At 41.9% G+C, this 16249-nt stretch overlaps 1 protein-coding gene across 14 annotated transcripts in view; it reads right to left on the bottom strand.

The window, feature by feature from the left end:
* fbxl15 (F-box and leucine-rich repeat protein 15) overlaps positions 1 to 16249 on the bottom strand; it is a 147807-nt gene that overhangs the window by 117835 nt on the left and 13723 nt on the right. For all 14 annotated transcript variants that reach the window (XR_015082466.1, XR_015082457.1, XR_015082459.1 and 11 more), the window contains exon 5: positions 9686 to 9845. The gene's annotated coding sequence lies outside the window, so the exon portion shown is untranslated. The remainder of the gene's footprint in view (positions 1 to 9685; positions 9846 to 16249) is intronic.

The following is a 16249-nucleotide window of genomic DNA, read 5'->3' as shown; positions in this document are numbered from 1 at the left end:
ATTATATAATTTGTGCTTTTCCACTTCATCAACTGTATCTTATACATTAGGTCCTTGTAAAGTGAAAATAAATATGTTCTCTAATTCTGATTTTGACAAATTTGAATGATTAAAAAAAACAAAACAATTTTTTTAAAAGATCAGCAGAATAACAAATTGGGGCTTCAAAATCATGAAAAATCAAGCCGTTGTCTCCACTTTCAAATGCTGTGGGTGTGTGAGCTGAATGTGTGAAACAACTTCCCTGTCAGCTCTCTTTGCATGTAAATTTTAATGACACCGGGTGCTATGTAAATTGTGGCAGCCATTTTCAGGGTGTAGACAAACCTAGCAAGCTTGCTAAATGCCCGCTGTACTTGTAGAAATTGGCCTTATAAGAACCAGATAAATCGCAAAGGAGGACATCATAGTGTGTCACTGGCACTGTTTTAGCCTCCCCCCGCCCAAAAAAAAAGAAATCTGGAAAAGTGAAATTATATTTAAAAAAATAAAATAATATAAAACATAAAAAACTGTTCTACATTCCACAAATCAGTACTACAGAGTTCTTGGTCTGCATATATTTTCAGCAGTTATCTTTAAACATGAATAATGTATTTATCAACACATCTTAAATTTGACTTCACACAATCTTTAAAAGTATTCTTGTATTATGTTTTGGGGCTTTTCATAACTGTTCTGCTGAGGTTTTTAGAATGTCATCAGGCCGCATCAATTGCTCTCTGGTGATCCATATAGCACCCACGTGCCGTTGGTTGCCCAACCCTATATTAGAAGGCAAAAATGCAGACATCATGATTTATTCCTGCTCTTTTAGGGTATGAATACATTTTAAAATGTATTTGTATAAATGTCTCCTACTAATGAGCCTGTTTGGAGACAAATGAAGCGACTTCTCAGGTGTAATCGCGATCACGTGCCTACGAGGCGGGGGCCGCGGAATGTTTTCTCCGATTCGGATCAGCGAGCAGCGTATAAAGTGTTTAACCTCTCTCTCTCTCGCCGCTTTGTAAAGTTGAATTAATTTTTTTCCTCTCTCGTCGCCTCAGAATTCAATTTGCGCTTAAGTTGCAGCCGCTAGATTTATGCGTGAAATCCCTCCTTAACCACCCCCTTCTTCCTCTCCCTCTCTCTCTGGAAGCTTATTTTCACTCTTTTCTTCTCACCGTAATCCCTCCGCCTGGTACGATTTAGTTACGTCGTTATTGATTTACAGCCGGCGGACACCGTCTCGATTAGCTGTGTGCAATTGGCGAAGGATTTGGGCGCGCGATAAAAAGCACTGTGTACATGTGACAGCACGTCGACTCGCTAATGGGACATTTAGTGCACTGTTGGAAAATAAGTGTACAGTAGGAGTCAATTTTCTAGCCCTCAAAACCACACATAGAGCGGAGTGACCGATCGCTTGCTGATGCTCAGGTCAAAACCAGTATTGGCCTCATGATAGTAGCATAACGTTAGCATTTTGTTTAATGCGCTTACAGCATACCATTATTTCTCAGCTACAAGTACAAAGCTCTATATTTTTGACAGATCAAACAAACGCTTTGCATTATTGTACAATTTCCTACTAAAGTCGTCTAGAAACATGTACTATGTTGAAAGTTTGAACATCTTATGGACAGAAAAAAGTTGTTATTTTAGCAATGTAATTGTTGCTTATTCAACATTGTATTTTATTTCATAGCACCCTAGTGAAGTGCCAGGAATTTTTGTCATTCACAGCCCTTGTAATGAAAAAAAAAAAAAGAAAGGGGGTCAGGGGAGAAAAGGGTTCAGAATTCCCACAGCAGATTTATTCTATTTAGAAACTTTTCTGTGCCGCCTTTCCCGTCTAAATTGGCATCTCGCTCCTACGAAAGTAGCAAAGTGTGAACCAGGATGTAGCTGTCAATCACGCTCAACTCGACTGCACCGCATCATATGACAGACAGCGGCATACAAATATGCAGTATTTGGTGTCCTGTATATGATACAGCACTGGAGTGATGTGAGTGGTTACAATCAAGCGTATATAAGCATCCTTCAAAAGGTTTGAGTAAAAAGGTATAAGTAAAAGTACAACGGGAGGAGATTTGGTGGATGCCAATTCTAGTCTAGGAACACCCCTGGTTCTTGGCCATTTATGGTTGGTTGTGCTTGCTTCTATTTAATTAAGCATACATTTGACACTTTTGTTTAGTGTTACACAAACGTAGAGGTGACATGAGCGACAGAAATAAGTTTTGGACCCATGTACTTGACTCATGTAGGATGACGTGAGAACCACTGTTGACCTTTCTAACTGCTGACTGCACACGCCGCGTGTACTAGAGTACACTATGAATATGCTGCGACGGCCAAATGCTAATTTGGTTAGTGGCGTGTCAAATGCACAATAAATCCTCGGGATGTTATCTTTTTTTTTTTCTTTGCCCGTGACACGGCAGCGTGGAAATATGAAAATGCATTTCACATCTTCCTATTCCTCGAGCGGCTGTTCGGTGGGATGGGCGGAATGGATGTACTGCTTTATGTGCTGTATCTAATTGGATGTGGCAATATGTAATACGATTCTCCGCTATCCATCAATCGGCGTGTTAGACCTGTTTGTACGGACGTGTCAGCGGGGCAGCCTAGCTTGTTATGATGCCTGAGCACCAATTATGAGGTGATTCTCCACTTGGTGTGAGGACATCGGCGGGATACTTGAGGGGAGGTTCCTAATGAGTGAGCATTGATTGGCCGGATAAGTACTTGGCAAGCTAGCACGAGAATAAGACGAGAAAAAGACTAAAACAACGGTTGAAATGTGTGGTAGTGGATAGGGGACTTGCTCAATTAAGGTCTGCAAGGATGTAGCTCAGATTTAGTTGTTTGGATTGATGACAAATTTACAATTCAGTCGAATGGCTATCTGTTAGGTGAGCGTGAAAATCTGTCTGGAGCCTTTGCCATTAAAAAAAAAAAATCATAGAGGTATACAAAATCCAATGGGATATTAGTAAAACATTCGTTTATTGTGATGCTTTTTTTGTTTAGGTTTCGGAATTGCGGCGGCTCAAGATCAAACTGATGTGTCCTGGGTCAGACTACAATGGCAAAAATCTTTGCTTGAGGAAAAAAAAAAAAAAAACTTGTCAAAAGACTTAAATGAAATAAAGTGCACAAGCACAAAACAAATTTGATGACTGGGTACAATAAAAATGATTAAGATTGTATGTTTGAGCAGAGGACTTTCCAAATGAATCAAAGGACTCAATTAAATTAGTTCGATTACCGTGATTACCGCCCCCACCCCAAAAATCCAACAGGATACAATTAAAAACAATTAAGAACATTTGGTTGCATTGACTAAATTTCAAAAGAGTAGGAATACCATCGAATAGATCAGCTCGTGATCAGATACTGCAAGTGTAAAAAACACTGTCCGGTCTGAACCTTCGAAAGTAAGAAAATAAATTCAAAAATTAGAAGTTCAACAAAATCCAACGGGATACAGTAAAACCTTCGAACGTTTAGCTTCTCAGTCAAATTTCAAAATGAGTCAAAAGCCCATTGATTGAATCAAATAGAGCTTTCTGCACTGAACTTTGATCCGTAAAAAAAAAAAAAAAATCGAATAGAATACAAAACATAAATAAATCATGAGGAATGTTTAGTTGCATGGACACATTTTCAAAAGTTGATCAGTTAGAGGTCAGGTGAACACCAACATCACTTTCTTTGCCAGTAAATAATTAGCCTAATGGCTATTGTTTGCTACGTGACGCAATTAAGGCCTCACTTAGCGAACGTCTCGACCGCCGGCGGTGGTCCTGCGCTTACTACCTGACTGGCTAGTAAATGGGGGGTTTACCCTCCAAAACAGACAGAGGCGGCCCTCTAATCAACTGTCAGCCCCGGCATTAGGCCCTGGCAAGCGGGGGCAGCTGGGAAATATTCCGAGAGACACACTGGAGAGTAAGGGGGGTGGGCGGCAGAATCATCAACCCACATCTTCTTCCCCGTGTAACCCCAGACTTCCTCCTTCCTCGCCCCCACCTTCCTCCGCCGCGCTCACTGTCAGGCCAAACACATGATGAATTGCCCTGTCAACGCAATTCATTCAGGGACCAATTAATTCAGCAGAAATGAACTTGAGCCATCAGTCGCTGGAAAACTAGCGGCAAAGCGCCTCTCGTCGGAAAGAAAGCGATACGGGCGCGTGTGCACGGGGCGAAGGCGGCGATGAGAACCAGGGCGCCGGGGGAGTGCGGTGGAAGTTCGTCTGACAAGGAATTGGTCATTTAATGCTTTAGCGCACTGGAGACAGCCCCCTGTCATAGAGGAAGCCATGACAGGACTCCCCTGGTACCTTATTTATTAATTATCCAGAGCGGCAAGGGGGCATTTAACTGTCTCACGCCGGGCCTGTCAACTCGACTTCTTGTCATTGAGTCTCCGCAAACAGGTCCTCCAGGAAGCAAGCCCAGTCAAAGTGGGAGAAGATGTAATTATGCGAGCCCAGGACAAATATTTTTGTTTGCAATCAGTTGTCACGCCGACGCCTCCCAAAACAACTCAACTGGCTTTGTGTTGCATCAGTTACGCCGGGTTTATTACGAAAACTTTCACGGGGGCTTTTATCTTGAACATTATATTCCACAAGCATATTTTCTTTTACCATACTGATAAAACTAGGAATTGCATTTCAGTCCGGAAGTAGAATGTTGGAGGTCCTTGATTTGAAACGTACGACGGTTCAACATTAGGAACAGCTTGTAATGAACTAGTTTGGACAGCAGTGTACGAATGTGAGGTTACGGGCCCGTGCGCGTGCCATAGCATTCCGAGCTATGTACAAATTTGGATTACGCTGCAGCCGTAGGAAAGAGACTCCGTCAGAACCCGAGGACACCTGTACAAAGCCTGATAACGGGCCTCATGACCAAACCAGAAAACTGTTTAGTAGACTTCCTAAGTGCGGAGCGATAACTATGGGCTTATTACATGATTTCGTTATTGCTGGTGCCTTTGGGAAAATATTAAATAAATGCAAATTATTTATTTAGACACACATGATGTTATTTGTAAACGCGAACAAAGCCTAAACATTGGATATGATCATCTTTGCTAGCTCTTGAAGACGACAACAGTCCACTTGGTCCTTCTGTCTTTTCTGCTGGAAACTCGATGAGCGTTAGGGCTGACCGAATCAAGCCAATCAGCTTGATCTTGCCCCATTTGTGTTATGCCAACCGGCTCGGTAAATATTTGATGGGAGCTTTTGTTTGGCGTCTCGTGCATCCCGACGTAACAGGAGGATGCCGAAGCAACAGCAGCAGCAGCAGCGGCAGCTGGGATGCAGCTATAGTGACGTCAGGTGTCCCTTTACCATGACGGAAAAATAGTCTGTAAAATGATCGACAAACTCACTGGTCGCAACTTTAGCTACACCTGAATTGAAAACAACACCCAGAATTCTGACTTTACATAAAATGTATAGAATAAGGCTTACTTTTACCTGACAGTTGGTATTAATTTGAGTGTATGTGCACTACAGTTCAAAAGTTTGAGATCACCTCGTCACCCCACTATGCAGTATATACACTACCATTGAAAAGTTTGGAGATCACTGAGAAGTTCCTGATTAATTTAATGTGATCTAAATGTAAAAATAAATAAATAAATACAAAGATCTTTTCCAAGTGACCCCAAACCTTTTTAACATCAGTGTATATTTTGGTCATCTCGAGTGGGCGGGTGTACCTAATGAACTGGCTGTTCATCCGAAGACATCTCCAGCTCGAAGACGACGCAAATAATTAATTAAACGCGACTAATTAGGAACATGAGACCAGGTGCCAGGCTATGGGCTGACAGCGCAGACAACAGGAGGGAGGATTGAAGGAGGAGGAGGAGAGGTAAGGAGTGTAACGTGACAAGGAGGAGGGACAAAGCAACTTTCAAGTGTTTTGTCACATGAACCCTCCAAGGAATTGATGTGACAGAGAAAGAGTAGACCAGGACACCACGGAAGAAAGGGGGGGAATTTTGTAGGGGAGGGGCGGGTGTATCGGTCCTTTTGTTTGAGATTTGAGTTTCCCCAATTTGACGCTGATGGCAACAAGGGATTTTCCTCCTCATTATATGTGCCAGTTTGGGGGGGGGATACACACCTCGTGAGTTTGCGCACTCTGGGTCACCATGTGATGCTTTTTTTGTTTATGTTTCGGATGGCGGCGACTCAAGATCAAACTGAAGTGTCCTGGGTCAGACTACAATGCCACACACGCTTTCTCTTAATAAGGCCTTTGAACTGAAGTCATGTCAGTTCAATTGTTTTATTTGATTTATTTTTTATTTGTTGATAATATTGTCATTCTACCAAATTGCAACCATTTGCTCTGTTTTATTGTACTGAAAATCCTCATTTGAGTATTGAGTAGTAGTTGAGAATGAAAGTATGTACGTTTTTAGCATGGAATTACCTAATAAATGAGATATAAACACATATGATTTATGCTAATAGCATGTTGACACTAAGCACATTACAGTTTACATTTTACAAAAAAAAAAAAAAAGTATAGTTGAGATATACGGAAGTATATTGCTGGGATACCAGAAAAAAACAAAAGCTCAACATCACATAACGTGGTAGGTTTCACATTATGCATGATAAGTTATCAGTTATCAGATAAGTTATGGCTTTGCATTCTGCATAAAAAAAAATCAATTACTTCCGGTTCTGGATAAGAAAATGCTTAAGTTCAGAAGGGTTCCAAAATATTTCTTAGCCCACCATTACAAACAGCGGAAAAGAGTAGATTTCAGATGGGGAAAAAACAAACAAAAATAAAATAAACAAAAAGCCCCTTATGACTCCTCTTTTCCCTTGTTCTTGACACCCAACATTTCACAAAGTCCAGCTCAGAAGCGGCTTCAGCCTATTTCATCACAATTTGCAGGCTAACCACTTACAAATGTGGCATGTGATGATAATAACGAGGCTTGATGTCACTTAGCCTTTCAGGAGGGGGCGAGAAGAATAGCAAAGCAGGATGTCGTGAGCCCCGCAGGTCCTCCGAGAGGTGACAGGCACCTCGCTTCCAGCGAGAGCTGCCTCACCTAACGGCATTATAAATTACTGTAGATCCTATTTGTGTCAGTGGAGCCAAGTGAGGGGAAAATTCAACATCAGCCGATTTATTCATTTACTTACGCCCGCCGCTCTGCCCGGGCACTGCACCGTGGAACAAATGCGGTGCATTTTCAGGGACTCGCGGGAATGTTTTATGTTGTGAGTGGATGTATTAGATTATAATGGAAAAGTCTTCACGTGAAGTTGGGTTTGAATTTTTAGGGGGGGGCATCAAGTTGTTGCTGCACTTGTTTAGTCAAAAGAAGACAAACTATTGATGTTGCAACGTTTTCTATTTAAGATTTTAGATACCGTATACTAATAAGGATTTATACATTTGGCTTATTTGTGAAAAATGTATATGGATTGGAGAATCTATTGATAACAGTCGGCAGTTTTTTTTAATATTTTTTTTTAAACGTCAAAAATGTACTACTCCAATAAATGTGACTGAACAGGATTGTATGACTTGGCTTGTCTAAACCCAACTGATGACTTGCTTGAAATGTAGTGGAGACTTGACTTCACTTACTTTTTGCCACAGTAACTTGAAACTTGAAGATTTAGGCAAAAGACTTATCAAGATAAATTAAGATTTTTTTTTCACTTTTCGGATTTGCCCTTTGTTGCCTTGTTGAACCCGATGAACAATGCGATTAAAAGCAAGACATGTACTGACTTCTTTTTGGTGTACGAAATACAAGTAACAGTACACAAGTATTTGCTTTGTCACCTATAACACAAAGATGAGATGTTAGCATGCTCCTAAATATATTGACCCACATCTGTTTAAAAAACTCAATGTAAAGAAACCCAAAGCAGCCACTCTATATTATTCGCTTAGAATTGCAACACTGCCCCCGCGGTTTACTGACGGTACTGTAACACTTGGTCTTTGTCCATAGACTGAAATGAATACAGATTACAGTAAGATTTCCAACCATACCAACTGAAATTGTAGCAAACCCAGTGAGATGCAACATCTTGTTTAACTTTTATACTGCAAGAATGTGGTGATAAGCTCACCTGCCGGAACCCTCAAAACAAGGATGTCAAGTTTTCATAATCAATAACAAGTGACAGGAAATGGATTTTGGAAGGGTGGGGGGAATCATTTCCCAGCTAACAACGCCACGAGTAATTTAAAGGAACTAAGTGACTCGATTTGTTCTCCCACACGACTGTTAATTTACCCAAATAAAAAAAGGACGTAAAAAAAAAAAAAAAAAAACCTCTAATACCGAAGAAGAGATGGAGCCCGGGTTTAATTATCAGGGAATGACTCTGACTGTGCATCATCATTAGTTTGACTAAATAGCGGCGGTCACTGACTCAAGTGGTGGTAAATGGCACAATTAGTGGGCCGAGCGGGGAGAGGTACATTCAATTTGAAAGCCTTCTTTCCTAATCCATCTCTCGTGATCACGAGAAATGCTGAGCGGTGCGTTTCTATGCTCGCCGACATTAATCAGCTTCATCCCCAAGTAAAATGTCAACGTTGTAATCAAGAACGAGCACGCTCCAGCAAAACGGACTCCAAAATCTCAACTGACTGACTTTTTTTTGTTTTTTTTTCTTTTTTGGTCTTCCGCTGGCAACTTTTTCCAAATCCACACGAGTAACCGACGACGCAAAATCTTGCAGAGACACCAGGGAGGTGCTGGTCATGCTTCCTTCACACCAAGTCGTTCTTCCGTGTTCCGTCTGTCCCGGCGCCCCCAACTTCCTACCCCCTGGTGCCCCTGCGCTTAATCCCTCACTGCACTCGCTCAGTAACCCCAGCAGGTGCAGTGGGAATCCATAACACAGCTGGTGCGTCTCAGCGACAGAACACTCGGATTTAGACTCACCTCGCAACCTCAGTCTGGCCATTTTTACCAGAAAATCACACATAACATGGGTGGGGTTTTTTTGTTTTGTTTTTTATTCCAACACACAATTTGGGTTGATAATGTTCTACAAATGTCCTGTAGATGGAAGTAATGAGCATTGGAAACCACAAAACATCTTACAAAGAAGCCGATACCAAAGCTTTCTGTTATTGTTGGTGCATTCATCTGTGTGGAAAAGAACTTCGGAGTTCACAATGTTGTTGGATTTGTCTGTATTAAAAGATGCTGGGCTGGCTTTTTTTTTTTTTGTCTTTGTTTTATGTCTGCTGTCAGCTGTGTTTGTTTTTAAAGTGTTATATAAATAAAGTTGAGTACCAATGTACAGTCCAGTTAAAGCTTTTAACGTCAAATTTCTCCAGATGAGGCTAATACCAATTTGTTACCGATGTAAACTGATGAATGTTTTAAGGAGACGAAAATGCAACCAACCGCGGAAACAGAATTGTAGTACTAAAAACGGACTCATAATGGGTAAAGTTATACCCAGCTTTACCATTTTTTTTAACATTTTTTCTGCTTTTAAAGATACTGATAAGTGGTGTACATCGACAAATCTTCAAATAACGGCACGTTTCAGCTGAAATCTCCAGATGTCGCCAACCTTTTCACCAATACAATCATTTTGTACTACTGAAAGGTATGCTAACAACTACATTCCGATGCACTGAAGTTGTAACACTGATCTTACCTTTCCATGTGATTTTCTTTTCACTAGCAGCTCATCCACTGACTCTGAGGGGTTGCAATTCCGTGTTCCCCGCGCCTTTGCATTGCGCCTCGTTAAAGTGTTGCAGGCCCGCGCCTGTCTGCCGCCATTAGTCTTGATTGGCCAGGAAATTCACTGCCTCCTGTCCGTAATGAGAGTGGACAGAGGTTAGAACAGCTCAATAAAAGAGATAACCAGTCTTTGATCCAAACAGCCATGCAGAACATTCCCGCCAATAGCGGGTCGGAAAATGTCCTGTCAGGAATTTTGGATTTTTAAATTAGACCTGATTAACCTGACGCAGGAAAACTTTGGCTGACTTGGGCAGAAAAGAAACATGAGGTGGAGTTTGTTACATTTTAACTGACAGAGCTTTGAATAAAGAACAGGATAAATGCTAAATGTAGCAAATGACGTACTGTGCCACGTACATTTTTAATTAAAACGCAAGCCCTCTGTGTTGAGGGACTTTTTTTTTTTTACTGTATGCACCTGTCATTCACTTCCACATGACGCAGTGCAGAAGTGCGAGAACAGACTTTGCTGATCAAGATCAGTGAACAGATTCATGTCTGCAGATGTCTGCTTGGATGTCAAGAGGAAAACCGCTGCTAGGAAACTGCGAGGCGTTTAAACCGAAGCAACACGTACGTCTGGATGACAGCGCCATAACCGCTAATTCATGTTCATGTAACATCAGCGACAATTGCAGTCCCTGTGATTGTTTACAGTGAACAATTGTGTAGTTGTCAAGTCCAGCTCTGTTGAATTTTAGTGCCGTAACCTGGAGTTGAGTGCTGTCACAAAAAGTGAATAACCATAAAAAGACATGCTAACAAATGCTAATCCACACTTGGTAAGTAATTTTTTTTGACAGTTGAAACAACTTTTTTTTTTCTTTTTTTTTTTTTTTTTTAACCAATCCACCACTTTTCTGATTTTTGTTCACCCACACTCTCCATTTGAAGTGCCAATAATGCTGCTATGTTTATATTCTGCCGCGGGAAAAGGAGTGGGCGTGTTCTTTAGCCTAGCTAACTGACATTAGCAATGATTACTGAACTTCGGTTGGGGTTTAATTCAGGTTTTAACAAAATCACAATGAGAGTACTCATAAAACACCAAAAGGACAAGATCACAAATGCTAAACTTTACTTTTGTAATTCAAGTATTCATGATAAAGGTATAAGATGAAATCAAGTGTATCGTATCACGTCAACTGGTGAATACAGTGACAGCGATCAATGAAAGATACAACTGCAGACTAAGCAGCGGTATAGCTTGTAAAACATTCGAGTAGAGAGGAAATGGTTTAGCCATCCCCGGCTAATGATGTTCGTTTCTGTTAATCTATGGTCCGGTCTTTTTCAATTTGGAGCGTGTATCCTCAGGCCGCGCTGTCTATTAGGCCAAGGAAAGACCACCATCACACCCCCAATCTTGTGGCACTCGAATTAAATGGAAAAGAATGAGGCCAAGCAATTAAGCAATTAAGACATTCCAATAGTGGAGAAAAAGAAGTGGGCAGAAGAATTGAATTCAGTTTGAGTGCAATGATAGCCTTCTGCTCTTTTCAGTCACTTTGTATTTCCGCCGCTGTTTTGTGCGGAGACTCTTGGCTTGTCGGAGCGATGGAAACAAATGTGTGTTTAAAAGGTCCTGAACAGGTCGCTTTACGAGGGTCCTTGAGGGAGGAATGGTCCTTGAATGGAATGGTCCTACAGTGTTTTGCTCCAGGTATGTTTTTGCAAGTAGAAGCTTCAGCCTCGCATTTTTACTTTGGTGTCCAGCCAATCAGCTCCTTGTCTGCCCATATGTCTTTTGTACCGTGTCAATTATTAAGTCAGTTCTGACGCTACTGAGTCATTCAGTACAATTTGTGATTCTACGGTATGGTCCATTCCTATTCCTGAATTGAGTCCTTTGTTACTTACTAGAGCTCGGATTCGCACCCTCGCTTCTCTATTTCACCCCCGATTCGTTCACAGCACTAGCTTATACCATTGGTTGGGTTACCGTTCCTCAAGCGCGCACCACTGTTTGTGACGATAAAATGCTTATGAATTTGAGCATGTGCTCAATAAATGACTTCTTCAGATGTTGTCTTCGCGAAGTAAAAGACGATTGTGCACGTCCAGGTTTTCTATTTTCCAATCGGTGTGTTGGTGCCCTAAAACAAAGGCGTGATTAACACTTTTTAGAGACCGCATTTACACAACCCAACGCACACACAATTGGAGAAAGATTACAGTCGTGCTTAAATATTCCCGATAAGTTCAATTACACTCCCTGCAGAATTTATTTAGTCGAGCAAGCTAATGTTAATCAGCATTGTATTGGGGTTAATCTAGCCGGTTATTACCAATTTGCTCGGCGCAACGGATGCGACCGTGACGAAAGAAAAAGGCGTAAAGGGGTAGCAATCATTTCCCCAATCATGAGCGCGATGGCTTATGGACACTAAATGTTTGAGAGCAAACCATTTTCTCTCCAGCTGGCCCCTTTATAGATCATGAAAATATACTACTTAAATCAAAGGGAGACACACAACGGCAGTCCTGCTGTTCAATAATGACTTTTGTATTGGAGATCATCTACCGAGACTATCAGTCATGTCGAGCAGCCACCACTCTGGAGGGGAAAGCTAACAGAAAACACTGACATATAAACTACCTCCTCCTCTGTATTTTTCCCCTAATACATACAAACGGTGGTGTCACACTAGCATGATACTTTACACTAAAGGCAGTCAATACGGAAAATTGTTCCAAATTCACTGTCAGGCATTTTTGCACTTGAAGACTGGAAACGTACAATTGACCCCGTCCGCCTCGCCGGGAATGGTGCAACATTATAACCTGAGGCAACGTGTTGTCATCCAAATGAGATAAGTTTATTTTCCGCCACCCGGCATTTGTCCCATCGGTCGGGAGGCAATAAAGCTGGAAAGGAGCGGCGGCGGGGGGTCGAGCTCGACACATGTGGTCGGGAAGGCTTGGCCGCCGCCCAAATGTCTGGCCCTGCCTTCTGTGCAGGCGCAGGCACGGAAAGCGGGAGGTTGACAATATTGAGGTACAAATTTCCTCTAATCGGAGCGTGATGGTCTACAGGCTCCAAAGGGAAGGCGAGCTGCTGCTGTGCAGTGCCAACACATGGCAAGATGGATGCAATGTCAGCAGGTGGGACGGTGGCAGGGGGGCGAGGGTTTACGGGGGGGGGCGGGTGATGTTTCGAGGGATTCGGGCCCTTTGGTGGACCGCTCATGTGTGCTCTCAGCAGGCCGGCGTACTGCCGTTCTGCCCTGGAGAAAGGAGTTCGGCGGATAAGGGCTGGCACGTACACGCGGTGCAACTTTCGCAACTTTAACGGCTCTTAGTCGACAGAGATTAATTGCCAAGTATGCCAACTTGTCAGATTGACTTCAAAAACTTTGTTTCAGTAATACTTTGAACCACATGATTATTTTTGCTGCTAAACAGATTTTTTTTAGTGTGAAAAACAGACAACACCGATTTGACTGAAAGCTAACGGTTTAACTTTCCCCCTTGAAAAGTAGCGAACGGTAGGTGTGATGAAAAGATAAAAAATATGAAGATGTTCATGAGAGCAATTACTTTCACTTAATGCCCATTTTTCACGGGGGGATTACAGTCATGAGCGCAAAAGACCCTCCGACTCATCCGCCCGAGAGATGTACTCTGATGCGGCGGCCTTGCGGCTAAACCAATTTAAACATTCATCACATACTTGCTGTCTTGCGATGATCCTTTCATTACGCCAGCCCAAATTTGAGCGTAAGCTGGGACTCACAGGTCACGAGGAGATGCTTGGAGAACTCGAACTCAAAGCCGTCGATTTAAAGTTTCAAGAAACTAGAAAGTTTTTTTTTTTTAGGGGCGTGAGAAGTTGCAACAAAAGCGCCGGGGGCCGGTTTTGAGCTTGCTAAGAGAATGACACAGTTTATATCAGATACTGTTGCAAGGTTAGAATATTTTCGGATATTTCATAATAGCTTTTATTTCCTGTTGACTTGTTTTTCTTCATTCAGTTAGCTTTAATTCGTTTTTAGAGCAGGTTTCTTCATAATTAATTATTCCACCGCACACAAAGACGCTCATGGCAATTAGCAGATGCCCACCATCAAAACTCACTGCTGTGGTAGGACCAGAATGAGCACCTGTTTGGCCAAATTGTGGAAATGTCACCTGCCTGTACGAGCATCACGCACAGCTAGCGAGAGGATTTATTTTCTCTGGCAGGAAATGTCATCAAACACTGCAGGCCTTCACCCAAGACCACTTGAGTGAAAAAGTAAATCAATAAAAATTAGGACTCTAAGATGCGCTTTGGTGGAACCGAGCACAGAATCCCAAAAGAATACCCAAATAGTTTACGTTGTTAGCATACTGTTAAACAGTCTAGCTAGAAATGTTATGTGCTTATATTGTTTTTTCTTTTTTTTTTTTTTTTTTTTTTTTTAATCGTAGTAAGGCACACCACTTCCATCGCGCTGGGGCCCATTCTAGGAAATGTTCCAGCTCCAAATCCGAGCTAAGCGTCTGAGTACACCCGGAGCCATTTTCCGTGCACTTTTAAACGGGGAAGAACAACACCAAAGTTGACGTGTTAACACGGAAAAGAAGCAAGCAGGGAGGACTTGTATGGTCTCAAATGAGCAGTCTGGGGCATTTGAAAGCACCGGGGGTGGATGAACAAGCACCCGATCCCACCGCGCCCCCCCCCCCTCGACAGCCCACACCCACCCACCCAAAGAGGAAGAAGAGGAGGAGAAGGGGCGGCAATATCCATAGCAACAGTCAAGTCCCCAGCTGTCATGTTTGGGCTGAGATAGGTGCCGCGAGCTCAGGGACCACTTAACCTCGACTGCACTTCAACTCAGGAAGTGAAGATGCCGCACCGCGCCTCACTTAAAATGCAAACTTTACACCCCCTTCAATCCGCCCGCCCCCCCCCACCCTCAACAATTTTTTTTTTGGGGAAATTAACCCGAGGAGCTATGCAAAGAGGTCTCTTAATTAACCATCAATGCTGTAGGATGTCATTGGGAAAAAAAAAGTGATGATAGCATCTAGCTAAGCATATAAACACAATGAATCCCCAGTTTATCACCGCATGTCCTTGAGAATGTTTGCTTGTTGACATTTATTGTTGCCAGACTCTATTTTACAACATTAATTAATCCAAGATTTAAATCCATATTAAATCCATGATGCAGTTGGGAAAGCCCACTGTGTATCAAGATGGAATGTCAAAATAAAAGCCTACTTCATAAATATTTCTATAAAACAGTGAAATAAAGTGTTTCAAACTGTCACTACACGTTTTAAAGCTTTTTCTACCCAATTACAATTTACTTGACGCTGCGCGGATGATGTGTGGCCAGAGAGAGAACTTTTACTCCAGAAATTAAAGAAAAGTTCATTTTCAAAGCGTGTAACGCAGCCCACTAATTGGTGTGTTGGATTTGGACTCGCAGTTTTGGAGTAGATATGAATTAGTTTGGAGTTGGGTGGTTTGTTCAAGACTTCATAAGTTCACAGGACACGTCATGAAGTAAGCCTGCACAATCAAAAGGGGATAAAATATACATATAGAATATTTTTCACCAATTTAAATTCAACATGATTAAGACTTATTTTAGATCATATTGTTTTCAGGCTGAATTCTGATCCAGACTGCACGTTTGGAAAATCCCTATTTATACAGTCAGAAGTCACATTTGTATCAAACTGTTCAATTTGATCAAATTTTGCTCGGGTCAGATGTAATGTTAAATCAATTTCAATTCACTGCACATTGCACATTTGGAAACAGTGTAAATTTAAGATTAAAACTCCCAGTTGATATGATCAGAATATACAGGTTCTGTACATCTCTGTCAAAATGTGTCCAATTTAAACAAACTTTCAAATATGTAGAATCTTATCCAGATTGGACATTCAGAATGCAATTTAAGATGAGCGGTTCAAATAATGGATGGAAATTCCAACTATATTTTACACCGCTCAAATCATGTCTAATCTGGACAAACCTTAACTAAATTCACTCCATATTTCCCATTTGGGAGTACTGAAATTTAACATGTAAAAGCAAATGTCCTCATACTCAGACCGTGAACTCTTTTTTGGCTAATTTGATGCAGTTTGAACAGAATTTGTCAAAGTCACAGAGCAAGACCTGGTTTAAAATGGATCTGAAGGTTGAAGAAGGTTAACAGATTAAATCTCAAACACGCCTTGAATTCACATTCAAATGCCCAAAACCCGCTTTTCTGTTTCGGCAGATTCTGCCTTTGGAACCATAAGTGGTCTCCAGTGATGGTTTCAACCGTGGAGCCCATATTGCTCTCCACAGGCCAGCCAAAATGGTGGCCGCTGTTTTGCAATGGAAACTGCGGCATTGTCCCTGCACGGCGGTCCCCTTCTGGGCGTGAATGGCCATCTAATCAAGCTCCCACTTTCACTGCAGCTGCTTTCCAGCGAGCGGCGGCGCTGACCTCTGTGGGGCCCGCCTTCCAAACCAACC

The sequence above is a fragment of the Filicampus tigris genome, chromosome 19 (genome assembly GCF_054856515.1).
Source record: "Filicampus tigris isolate MCC_2025a chromosome 19, RoL_Ftig_1.0, whole genome shotgun sequence".
NCBI lineage: Eukaryota > Metazoa > Chordata > Actinopteri > Syngnathiformes > Syngnathidae > Filicampus > Filicampus tigris.
Note: the sequence above shows the minus strand (reverse complement) of the source record. Positions and strands in the feature narration are given on the sequence as shown.